Source organism: Thalassophryne amazonica, chromosome 6 (genome assembly GCF_902500255.1).
Source record: "Thalassophryne amazonica chromosome 6, fThaAma1.1, whole genome shotgun sequence".
Lineage (NCBI taxonomy): Eukaryota > Metazoa > Chordata > Actinopteri > Batrachoidiformes > Batrachoididae > Thalassophryne > Thalassophryne amazonica.
In genome coordinates, this window is record NC_047108.1 from 73,647,103 (window position 1) to 73,658,533 (window position 11,431).

General features: G+C 42.4%; 1 protein-coding gene across 6 annotated transcripts in view; it reads right to left on the minus strand.

Moving 5' to 3' along the window:
* The window catches only part of LOC117512423 (neuron navigator 1-like), a 261,229-nt gene extending 258,069 nt beyond the window's left edge, over positions 1–3,160 (minus strand). For 3 of the 6 annotated variants that reach the window (XM_034172485.1, XM_034172484.1, XM_034172483.1), the window contains exon 1: positions 2,993–3,155. The gene's annotated coding sequence lies outside the window, so the exon portion shown is untranslated. Of the gene's footprint in view, positions 1–2,992 lie in introns of all 6 variants that reach the window. The other 3 variants (XM_034172482.1, XM_034172481.1, XM_034172486.1) reach the window with 2 other exon arrangements.
* Between the last annotated feature and the right edge of the window lie 8,271 nt (positions 3,161–11,431).

Below are 11,431 nucleotides of genomic sequence, written 5' to 3' on the forward strand. Positions count from 1 at the left end.
ATACGTTTTGTACCATTGCACGCTGCAAACCCCGCCCACACACACGCCGCTTAGCTAAACACAGCAGAGTTTGTTTTGTTGACAGATGACAGTTTGAAAAAGCTAATTGACATAAAAAAAAACGAATCCACTACACCATAAGCCGTCTGGAGGCATGAAGAGCTGTTAGGATGAAAACCTGGACAAATTTCTGATGTGATTTTTCACTGGACTGAGGAAGTACATAAAGTCTTTTGGGGGGAGGGGGGGATATCGCAGACTACAGCATCAGAAATATTTTTTAACTATCTAATGCTTCTTCCAGGAACAATTTTGGACTCCTATTTAAAGGTCGTGTTCAACTGTTGATGTCAAAGCACCAGTGGTGCACACCAAAATGTAAGTCCCTTTTCTATTATTTATAAATTAATATATCAAATGACAAGGATCTTTTTTTAGCTGTTATATAAAACAAATAATGAATGTTTTTACATTCTTTCAATGGTACGAATATTTAATTCGTTGAGGCTGGAATGTACATTCCATCTTTCATCTCATGAAATAGTTGTACTATTGAACTCATAAACATTCATTATTTGTATACCATCCTACATAACACTCTCAAATATGAAAGAAATTCATTATGTTATGAGTTATGAGTTTTTGAATATTTGTTCAATGTTAAAGGATAGGGATTTTTTTTCTGACTTTGCCCTTTGATCTATGACCTTGAAAATTTAATCAGATCTTGCCTATCAGGATATGAATCCTCTGTAAAAAATGTCATAATGATATAGGAAACATTGCAGGTTGCAGGCTGTTCACAAGCAGGCAAACAAACACCCAACTTCATTGACGGAGGTAATAAAGAACTTAAAATAAATTGTATGCAATAATGTGGCCACTTAATAACACCAAAGCCTTTTAATTAAGTTGGTTGTAGAGGACAAAGCAAGTCAATCAATTAATTAAAGGCTTTACTATTAGTCAAATTCGTCTGACTATAAAAGTGTCATTGCATTTACTCAGTAATGACTACATCATGACACACTTAAAATGCTAATTGTTACCTGAATTTTTCTAAGTTGAGTTAGTAAATTATTTTTTTATAGTGTACTTTATGTACCCCCCCCCCCACACACACACACCAGATGAATGTAATCAACAAATGAGTGCCTATATCCTTCAGCCTTTGTACTTCCATAAGTCTGAACATGCACATTATTTAAGATGTGCACTTCAGGGCTGACTTTGAACATTTGCACCATCCAGTACAACCCTTTTTGCAGCTGCAGCCAGCGAGTTCATAAGTGTGAAGGTTCTGGAAGTGTGATCCAAAATGAATGGATGGATGGAGCACTTTAGCAGCAAGCTCTCTTCGCACTTACTAAGACACCTTCAGCGAAGGAGAAACATTAAACCTAGTAGCAATAAAAAACACTGATCAGGTTTATAAATTCATAACTGTAGAAATCTGTCAAAAATGTCCAAAATCATAATGAGCAGAATTATGAATAAATATATAGTTAAAATTGGACATGTGGGTCTTTTCCATTTCAAGGTCATCAAAGGTCACACTGAAAATACTTCCACGTCTGAAAATTAAACATATGGTATCTGCTATCACCCTCTCTACTTTTAAGATTAGGCTTAAAACTTTCCTTTTTGCTAAAGCTTATAGTTAGGGCTGGATCAGGTGACCCTAAACCATCCCTTAGTTATGCTGCTATAGACGTAGACTGCTGGGGGGTTCCCATGATGCACTGTTTCTTTCTCTTTTTGCTCTGTATGCACCACTCTGCATTTAATCATTAGTGATCGATCTCTGCTCCCCTCCACAGCATATCTTTTTCCTGGTTCTCTCCCTCAGCCCCAACCAGTCCCAGCAGAAGACTGCCCCTCCCTGAGCCTGGTTCTGCTGGAGGTTTCTTCCTGTTAAAAGGGAGTTTTTTCTTCCCACTGTAGCCAAGTGCTTGCTCACAGGGGGTCGTTTTGACCGTTGGGGTTTTACATAATTATTGTATGGCCTTGCCTTACAATATAAAGCGCCTTGGGGCAACTGTTTGTTGTGATTTGGCGCTATATAAAAAAATTGATTGATTGATTGATTGATTGATTGATTGATTGATTGATTGATTGATTGATTGATTGATTGATTGATGAGAATTTTAGTTTTTAGCCACAGAAAGCACAATTCTGCTTTTCTGCTCCATCAGCAGACCTTTTATGATGTGGAAGATCAGCTCCCCAACATGACCTTAAAATTCACATTAAGATTACCATCATATCTGATATCCTTTAAATGACATTTAAAATGTTCTTAACAAAAAAAAAATCTTTAAATGTGAAGACATGATAGTGAAGGTTTCATGCAAGATTCTTTCACAGACTGAGATGGGTAAATTTCAGCACACAGAAAAGTCAGATAAATACTTTCTTTTCATGTATATTTTCTTTTCAGAACAGATAAGATGACACGCTGACTGTTTACGCTCTGGTTTATGGTGCTCTATGTCACAGTGGTGATGTGGAACTGAAAACACTGAAAGCCACATGCACACTTTGGTCAGGATCATACCGGCGTACATCACTTCTGAAGTCTATGCAGGCCTTTTCAGGATATTTGTTTTAAAAAAAAAAGCAGAAACAAACCATGAGCACATCATGACAAACGCTCTGTGACTCATCCCAAAATCAATAGCTGGGGTCGTAACATGAACTGATGGGCATTGATTGTGTTTTTTCCACGTTGCCCAGTCTGGAGTGTCTGCAATAAATAAACGTGATGACATCCAACTAACAAAACTAAATCAAAGCTATGGCAATGTCCTCTTCTAAACCATCTTAAAATGATGCAGTGATGTCAAGTGGTACAAAAACACTGCAATATGTTGTTGACGATGCAGAAAAGGTGCAGTTTTCACAAAAAAGTTGCAACAAATTAATAATAATGTGATGCTCATGTATATGTTGTATCTTCTGTTACATTTGCTGTCTTGCACCGGAGTCCTACCTGTCAGTGGATACTCCGTCCTTTGGCGTGCCGTTAGTCTGAGCAGGCGGGAGCCGGCAGCAGGGAGGTCACACTCCTTCAATGGCCCAGGAACAATGGACTGACTTTTTCCTGGATCACTGTTGCATCCTCACAGCCTCCCTCCCATTGGTCCGCAGTGCCTCAGCTTTCACTAAGACAGGAAACTGTGACAAACAGGAAAAATATTTTCAGCCAATCAAATGGGTGGTGACTCAAGGTGACTCATTTTCAAAGAGATTATCTTGGGTAAGTTCAGTCTTCTAATGTTTTTGCCACAAAATTACAATTTCAAAAAAAAAAAAAAAATTATTTTAATCATAAAGATTTGAGGTTGTCCTGAGATCATTATTATTGTTGTTATTGTTATTATTATTATTACAAAAACCAGTAAAAGTGCTTCACAAAGTTACTACAATAAATATAATTAGTGTGTTGCCTGTGGAGATCCACGGGCTCTGGGTAGTGTTTATAAAATAGGTACAGTGGGGTAAAAAGTATTTGGTCAGTCCCTGATTGTGCAAGTTCTCCTACTTAGAAAGATGAGAAAGGTCTGTAATTTTCAACATAGGTACACTTCAATTATGAGAGACAAAATTAGAAAAAAAAAATCCAGGAAATCACATTGTAGGATTTTTAAATAATTTATTTGTAAATTATGGTGGAAAATAAGTATTTGGTCAATAACAAAAGTTCAGCTCAATACTTTGTAACATAATCTTTGTTGGCAATGACAGAGGTCAAACATTTCCTGTAAGTCTTCACCAGGTTTGCACACACTGTAGCTGGTATTTTGGCCCATTCCTCCATGCAGATCTCCTCTAGAGCAGTGATGTTTTGTGGCTGTCGCTGGGCAACAAGGACTTTCAACTCCCTCCACAAATTTTCTATGGGTTGAGGTCTGGAGACTGGCTTGGCCACTCCAGGACCTTGAAATGCTTTTTACAGAGCCACTCCTTTGTTGCCTGAGTGGTGTGTTTGGGATCATTGTCATGCTGGAAGACCCAGCCACATTGCATCTTCAATGCTCTCACTGATGGAAGGAGGTTTTGGCTTAAAATCTAACAATACATGGCCACGTTCATTCGTCCCTTAACACAGATCAGTCATCCTGTCCCCTTTGCAGAAAAACAGCCCCAAAGCATGATGTTTCCACCCCCATGCTTCACAGTAGGTATGGTGTTCTTGGAATGCAACTCAGCATTCTTCTTCCTCCAAACACGACTAGTTGAGTTTTTACTAAAAAGTTCTATTTTGATTTCATCTGACCACATGATATTCTCCCAATCCTCTTCTGGATCATCCATATACTTAAGCAGGGGGACACGCCTGGCACTGCAGGATTTGAGTCCCTCTCTGCATAGTGTGTAGCCTTTGTTACTTTGGTCCCAGCTCTCTGCAGGTCATTCATCAGGTCCCTCCGTGTAATTCTGGGATTTTTGTTCGCCGTTCTCATGATCATTTTGACCCCACAGGATGACATCTTGCGTGGAGCCCCAGATCGAGGGAGATTATCAGTGGTCTTGTATGTCTTCCATTTTCTTACAATTGCTCCCACAGTTGATTTATTCACACCAACCTGCTTGACTATGGTAGATTCACTCTTCCCAGCCTGGTGCACATCTACAATTGTCTTCCTGGTGTCCTTCGACAGCTCTTTGGTCTTGGCCAAGGTTGAGTTTGGAGTCTGACTGTTTGAGGCTGTGGATAGGTGTCTTTTATACAGATAACGAGTTCCAACAGGTGCCATTAATACAGGTAACAGGTGGAGGACAGAAGAGCTTCTTAAAGAAGAAGTTACAAGTCTGTGAGAGCCAGAAATCTTGCTTGTTTGTGCGTGACCAAATACTTATTTTCCACCACAATTTACAAATAAATTCTTTAAAAATCCTCCAATGTGATTTCCTGGATTTTTTTCTCATTTTGTCACGGCCAAATTCACGGCCACTTGGCTATTATAATATAGGTTTTTGGTAAGCCCTTGAATAAACACTAACAAGCTACACTACGAGCACATCTTGATTGTCAATGCTGTATACTACAATCACATGGGGAACTTTTACTATTTAAAGTGTGACTAAATCCAGCAGAATAACAGGGGAAGAAGAAAAGATAATACAAGACAATCACTCCACATGGATCAAAATAAAAGTTGAAACTTACTTGGACCGACATTTTTCGCCGCTCCATCAGCACAGTCCCATCCATGCCACTGAAACCTACCTACCTCACTGCCACTGTAGAGTCCCACAGACTGAGTATGAATCACTCACTATCAAACAAAATACCTCTCTAGGCACACATTAACAAAGTTGCAGGTAAATATAGCATTGCATACATGTAAACACGTGCACAATCCCACAAAAATAACAAGGCAGGACAAAACCACAGTGAGTGTGTGTGCACGCACAGCATCACTCTGTTCTAAACATCCACTTAATCAAAAACTGTCAACTGATCTGACTCAGATGGGCGCTCATTATAAAGGCTGCTGTGCACGCTGCGCTGAGTCATACAGCACTCATTGTGCTGACTCGGTGATTGCATCGTGTCACCCCTGGATATACAGAGCGACCCCCTTCTTGTCCCGCTTTCACTGTCTCCTTTATGACAGTGACAGCTCTACAAAGGTGCAGGAGTTTGGGTAGATCTTATCAACACTACGGCATGCTTCACACTTGCACAAATGAGACAATGCATAAAATGTAGACATGACAGTAAGAGTTCAGTGCTGAAGTGCTGAAATAATAATTCATGTAAACTCACCCTTTGGAAGAATCAGTACACAAAGCAGGAAGAGTGGAGGAGTTTGTCTAGTCTCTGTGCTGTATCCTTCCTCTGTTCCTGTCTACTTTAGGCCTCTGAGCTGCAAGCATGTGTGTGTGCGTGTGCGTGCGTGTGTGCGTCTCTGTCTATCATCTCACTCCTCTATCACGTCATGCCGCCTTGCTGCTGCCGCAGTACGCCTGCAGCCGTGTCCCCGCCCCTCGGCCTCCATTGCAATCCCTATCTCCATCATCCCATCTCTCTCTCTCTCCCTCTCTCTCTCCCTCTCTCAGTAATGGACCTGTTGGCAGTGGTCCCTCCCTCTCTGAGGTGAAATATAAGCTCAGGGTGAAGTAGAGACAGTCTGCTCCATTAGCTGGATGAGGTCTTGGAGGTCTGTGTATCCTTGCACACTGTGCAGTGTAAGTAATATGAGGTAATTAAGCAAATGTAGACACATCCAAACCCATCATCTGGATTTTGGATTGTAATTGGTGGTCACATAAAGCATAATAGAAAGAAGGAACTGAGCCACTGACATCAAATAGAAATGTCCATGATGCTTGATAAATGATGATAACTGAACCTGTACACAGTTCTGACATCTGTATTTGTGGAGACCCGTATCTGGATGAACACACCTCTGTTGAAAGAGAGTGACACAGGAAGAGTAGAGGTCACCTTATCCAGTCAGCTAACATGTCTCTCTCTGTCTGGCTTGACTTCGCAGACGAAGATTTAGGAAGGACACACACGACTACTACAAGCCCGCTCATGGCTGATGAAGCCAATCCGTGAGAGGCAAGTTCTACAACAGTGGCGGCACTTAAAGGTCTGGATGGTATTTGGTTTAGAAGAGGTGGTAGCAACCTGAGTTTTCCTCCTCTGGCATTTTTCTTCCAGGGCACCCCTCCGCCTATGCTCGAACTGATCTACGGCCTTATGGATTTGGTGGCACCAGCCCTCACGCTCGGCGGCCATGCGGTTCCACTGGTCTGGATCTATAGCACAGGATTTTAAGATTGTCCTTAAATCTTTTAGGGCCCCTCTCTCTCAGTCGCCAGAGATCCAAAACATCACAATCTTGGGAAGATGGTTGTTCTCCATTCTGGACACATGACCAGCCCAGTGGAGCTGGAACGTCAAGAGCATGGCTTTGATACGGGGGATCACTGCTTGTTCAAGGACCTTGATGTTGGTGATGAAGTCACTCCAGTGAATGTTAAGGACGGTGCGGAGGCAGTGCTGATGGAAACACTCATGTAACATGTACAACCCCAATTCCAATGAAGTTGGGACATTGTGTAAAATGTAAATAAAAACAGAATACAAGTTGCAAATCCTCTTCAACCTATATTCAATCGAATACACCACAAATACAAGATATTTAATGTTCAAACTGATAAACTTTATTGTTTTTGTGCAAATACAATAGAATAGAGGGTTTTCAATCACGTGATCGAATTGCTGCAGGACGGGTGCCGTCTCCATTCTGGATTACAAGGAGGCTGGAGCGTGACAGAAAAATGGAGAGAATGTACGGTTATTACGATGCTTTAAATCCTCGAGATAAAGCTATTTATCGTGATAGATGTGTAGCAGTTGGTTCAGTGGATCCTGTGAACTAGGAAGCTGCCGACCAGGTCAGCCTCGCCGGCCTCCTGCAGAGCATCACAGTGGAGCTCCGAAAGCGGAGGTCGTCTTGAGGTCCTGAGCGATTTCTCTCACCAGGCGCTGGAAGGGCATCTTGTGGTTCAGCAGCTCGGTGCTCAAGGATCACAATGTAAATAAGCATCCGTATTGGAAGTGTTCTTGTGTTATCCTCAGCGGTATTTTTATGTATTCTTATATAATTTTATTGCCGAATAAAATAAAATAAAATTCTGGGAGCAGTGGATTTCTGGTAGCGGCGGATCTCTCTCAGAGCCACGGTGCCGTGAGGCTTCTTCACACCAATGTTGAAGCTTCTGCAATTGTTCGCCAAATGCACGTAGCGTATCACAGCGGCCACCACGTCGTAATCCAGAATGGCCGCGGGACACAAAATGACGTGACCGATACATCACATGAAAACCCTCTATAGTTGCAGGCATCCATTTTGAAATGGATGCCTGCAACACATTTCAAAAAAGCTGGGACAGTGGTATGTTTACCACTGTGTTACATCAACTTTCCTTCTAACAACACTCACTAAGTGTTTGGGAACTGAGGACACTAATTGTGAGTATCATGATTGAGTATAAAAGGAGCATCCCCAAAAGGCTCAGCCCTTCACAAGCAAAGCTGGAGCAAGGATCATGACTTTGTGAACAGTTGTGTGAAAAAATAGTCCAGCAGTTTAAGAACAATGTTTCTCAATGTTCAATTGGTATGGAATGTAGGGATTCCATCAGCTACGGGCCATAATACGGCCATAATACTCGTATAATCAGAAGATTCAGTGACCTTCAATTCCTCAGGCGGCACTGCATTAAAAACCGACATCATTGTGTAAAGGATCTCACCGTGTGGGCTCAGAAACACTAAAGAAAACCATTGTCAGTTAACACAGTTCATCGCTGCATCTACAAGTGCAAGTTAAAACTCTACCATGCAAAGTGAAAGCCATACATCAACAACATCCAGAAACACCTCCACCTTCTCTGGGCCTGAGCTCATTTGAAATGGACAGATGCAAAGTGGAAAAGTGTGCTGTGGTCTGATGAGTCCACGTTTCAAATTGTTTTTGGAAATCATGGACGTTGTGTCCTCCAGACAAAAGAGGAAAAAGACCATCCAGATTGTTACCCGTGCAAAGTTCAAAAGCCAGCATCTGTGATGGCACCATCAATGCTGAAAGGTACATCAAGGTTTTGGAGCAACACATGCTGCCATCCAACCAACGTCTTTTTCAGGGACGTCCCTGCTTATTTCAGTAAGACAGTGCCAAGCCACATTCTGCACGTGTTACAACAGTGTGACTTCGTAGTAAGAGCGGGTACTAGACTGGCCTGCCTGCAGTCCAGACCTGTCGCCCATTGAAAATGTGTGGCGCATTATGAAGCGCAAAATACGACAACGGAGACCCCGGACTGTTGAACAACTGAAGTTGTACATCAAGCAAGAATGGGAAAGAATTCCACCTACAAAGCTTCAACAATTAGTGTCCTCAGTTCCCAAACACTTATTGAGTGTTGTTAGAAGGAAAGATGATGTAACACAGTGGTAAACATACCACTGTCCCAGCTTTTTTGAAACGTGTTGCAGGCATCCATTTCAAAATGAGCAAATATTTGCACAAAAACAATAAAGTTTATCAGTTTGAACATTAAATATCTTGTCTTTGTGGTGTATTCAATTGAATATAGGTTGAAGAGGATTTGCTAATCATTGTATTCTGTTTTTATTTACATTATACACAATGTCCCAACTTCACTGGAATCGGGGTTGTAATATAACTAAATATCTATCAGCAAATTTGTAAAAAAAACTTACACCCAGATTAGCCATAACATTGCAGCCACCTGCTTAATATTGTGTAAGTCTCCCTTTTCACACCAAAACAGCCATGACTCATTGAGCCACTGTGTGTTCGGATGCATTTCTATCAGAACCAACATGAATTTTTCAGTAAATTGAGCGACAGTAGCTCTTCTGTTGGATTGGACCACATGGGCCAATCACATGCATCAATGAGCCTTGGTCGCCCATGACCCTGTGGTCAGTTCACCAGTTTTCCTAACTTGGACCACTTTTAGTAGGTACTGACCACAACAGACTGGGAACATCCAACAAGAGTTGTCATTTTAGAGATGCTCTGGTGCAGTCATAGAACCATCACAGTTTGGCCCTCGTCAAAGTCACTCAAAGCTTTATGTGTCGTCATTTTTCCTGCTTCCAACACATTGTTCCCTAATACAGTAATAGTTCAACCCAGATGGCTCCAAGCCAGAGAGGTCAATGCAGCTTTTGGACAAGGTTGACACAAGGTTTATTTTTTGCACAGTAAAGTTTTAAGACACAGCCATTCGTGGATACTGCTTTTGTACGAAATTATGATTACAATCATCTGTTGATATCACATGTTCGAAAGAACATCATGATTATTATTTTTGTTTTGTTTTTTACCTCAAACCTTAACTTGTGGCTGTCCCAACTCTTTTTGGAATGTGTTGTAGGTCTTAAATGCAAGAACAAATGAAAAAATGAAGCTGGCTTCACAAAACATGAAATACGAGGTCTATTAGAAAAGTATCCGACCTTATTATTTTTTTCAAAAACCATATGGATTTGAATCACGTGTGATTACATCAGACATGCTTGAACCCTCGTGGGCATGCGAGAGTTTTTTCACGCCTGTCGGTTACGTCATTCGCCTGTGGGCAGTCTTTGAGTGAGGAGTCGCCCACCCTCTCGTCGTTTTTTTCATTGTTTAGGAATGGCTCAGAGACTGCTGCTTTGTTTGATCAAAATTTTTTCAAAACTCTAAGGCACAACTGAGTGGACACCATTCGATAAATTCAGCTGGTTTTCGGTAAAAATTTTAACGGCTGATGAGAGATTTTGGTCTGGTAGTGTTGCCGTAAGGACTGTTATATGGCTGGGGGGGGCCTGGCTGCCGGTTTGTTTGTCTGTTTGTTTTCCTCCCAGGTGGCGTGCATTTGGGACTGAGTGGCTGTGTTGCTGAGGCTGTCAGGACCTCACCCTGATCACCTGCGACTCGTCAGGACTCACAGCTGAGGTGCATCTGGATGGATTGGAGCATGTTGGCATTTAAGACTGGAGTGCACAGTGTGTATTTGCCAGAGACTCGACCTTGTGACCAGACGGGTGAGATCGTCGTCTCGGGAGCCATCTCATCAGCAGCGGATGCTGAGAAACGTCCAGGTTTGATGCACAGTCTGTGAAAGAGGAGGGGGTGAGGTCTCACGCTCGTCAGCACACTTCCTGAGGTACGTTAGATTTTGTGACTAACAGTTATACAGTCAGTAAATGTGGTGTCCCTCACACCTTATTGTATTGAGCTGTTTGTTAGTCATGTATCAGCTTCCACTGCGGTGGAGTTTTGTGAACTGGATGTTCCATGCCTGCAGGTTGGAAGCTGATCAGCAATCAAGCCAGGAAGTGTTTGCTGTTTGTACACCTTTAAGTGTTCTGTGTGTAGAGTGTGGACTCACATAATGGTTCCTTCTTTCACAGACTCGGTTGTTGCGGCCACCTGGGGGGTGTCGGCGGGGTCCTTGGGTCCGAAACAGCTTCTGGCTCCGGACCGTTAGCACTGCTGGGAGCGCACCACGCCAGGCCGCATCTTTTTGTATTATCACTGTTATGTATTAAATTCAGTTAGCCTTTGTACCGTGCTCTGCTTATTTAATACTGGGTCCTTCAAACGCTGGTCGGTTCTCCGAGCTGCGTCCGACACATAACAGTAGTCTCTGGCCAAACATCACGGACCCAGCGTTAGCAGAGACGGTAACGCGCCGGGAAGGCGGCAGCAGACGTTCAGTGGTTATCCGGATCAGTTGCGGGGCTCTCCGCCCGGAAGGTGCGTGTGTGAGACCCATTACTGGATACTAATTTGTGCTCTCTTGCAGCCGTGTTCCTGTGTTGTGCCTCATCCGTGGATCGTGGTGGAGTGTGACTGGCGACGGCTTCGCGTCACACTCCGACCGGATG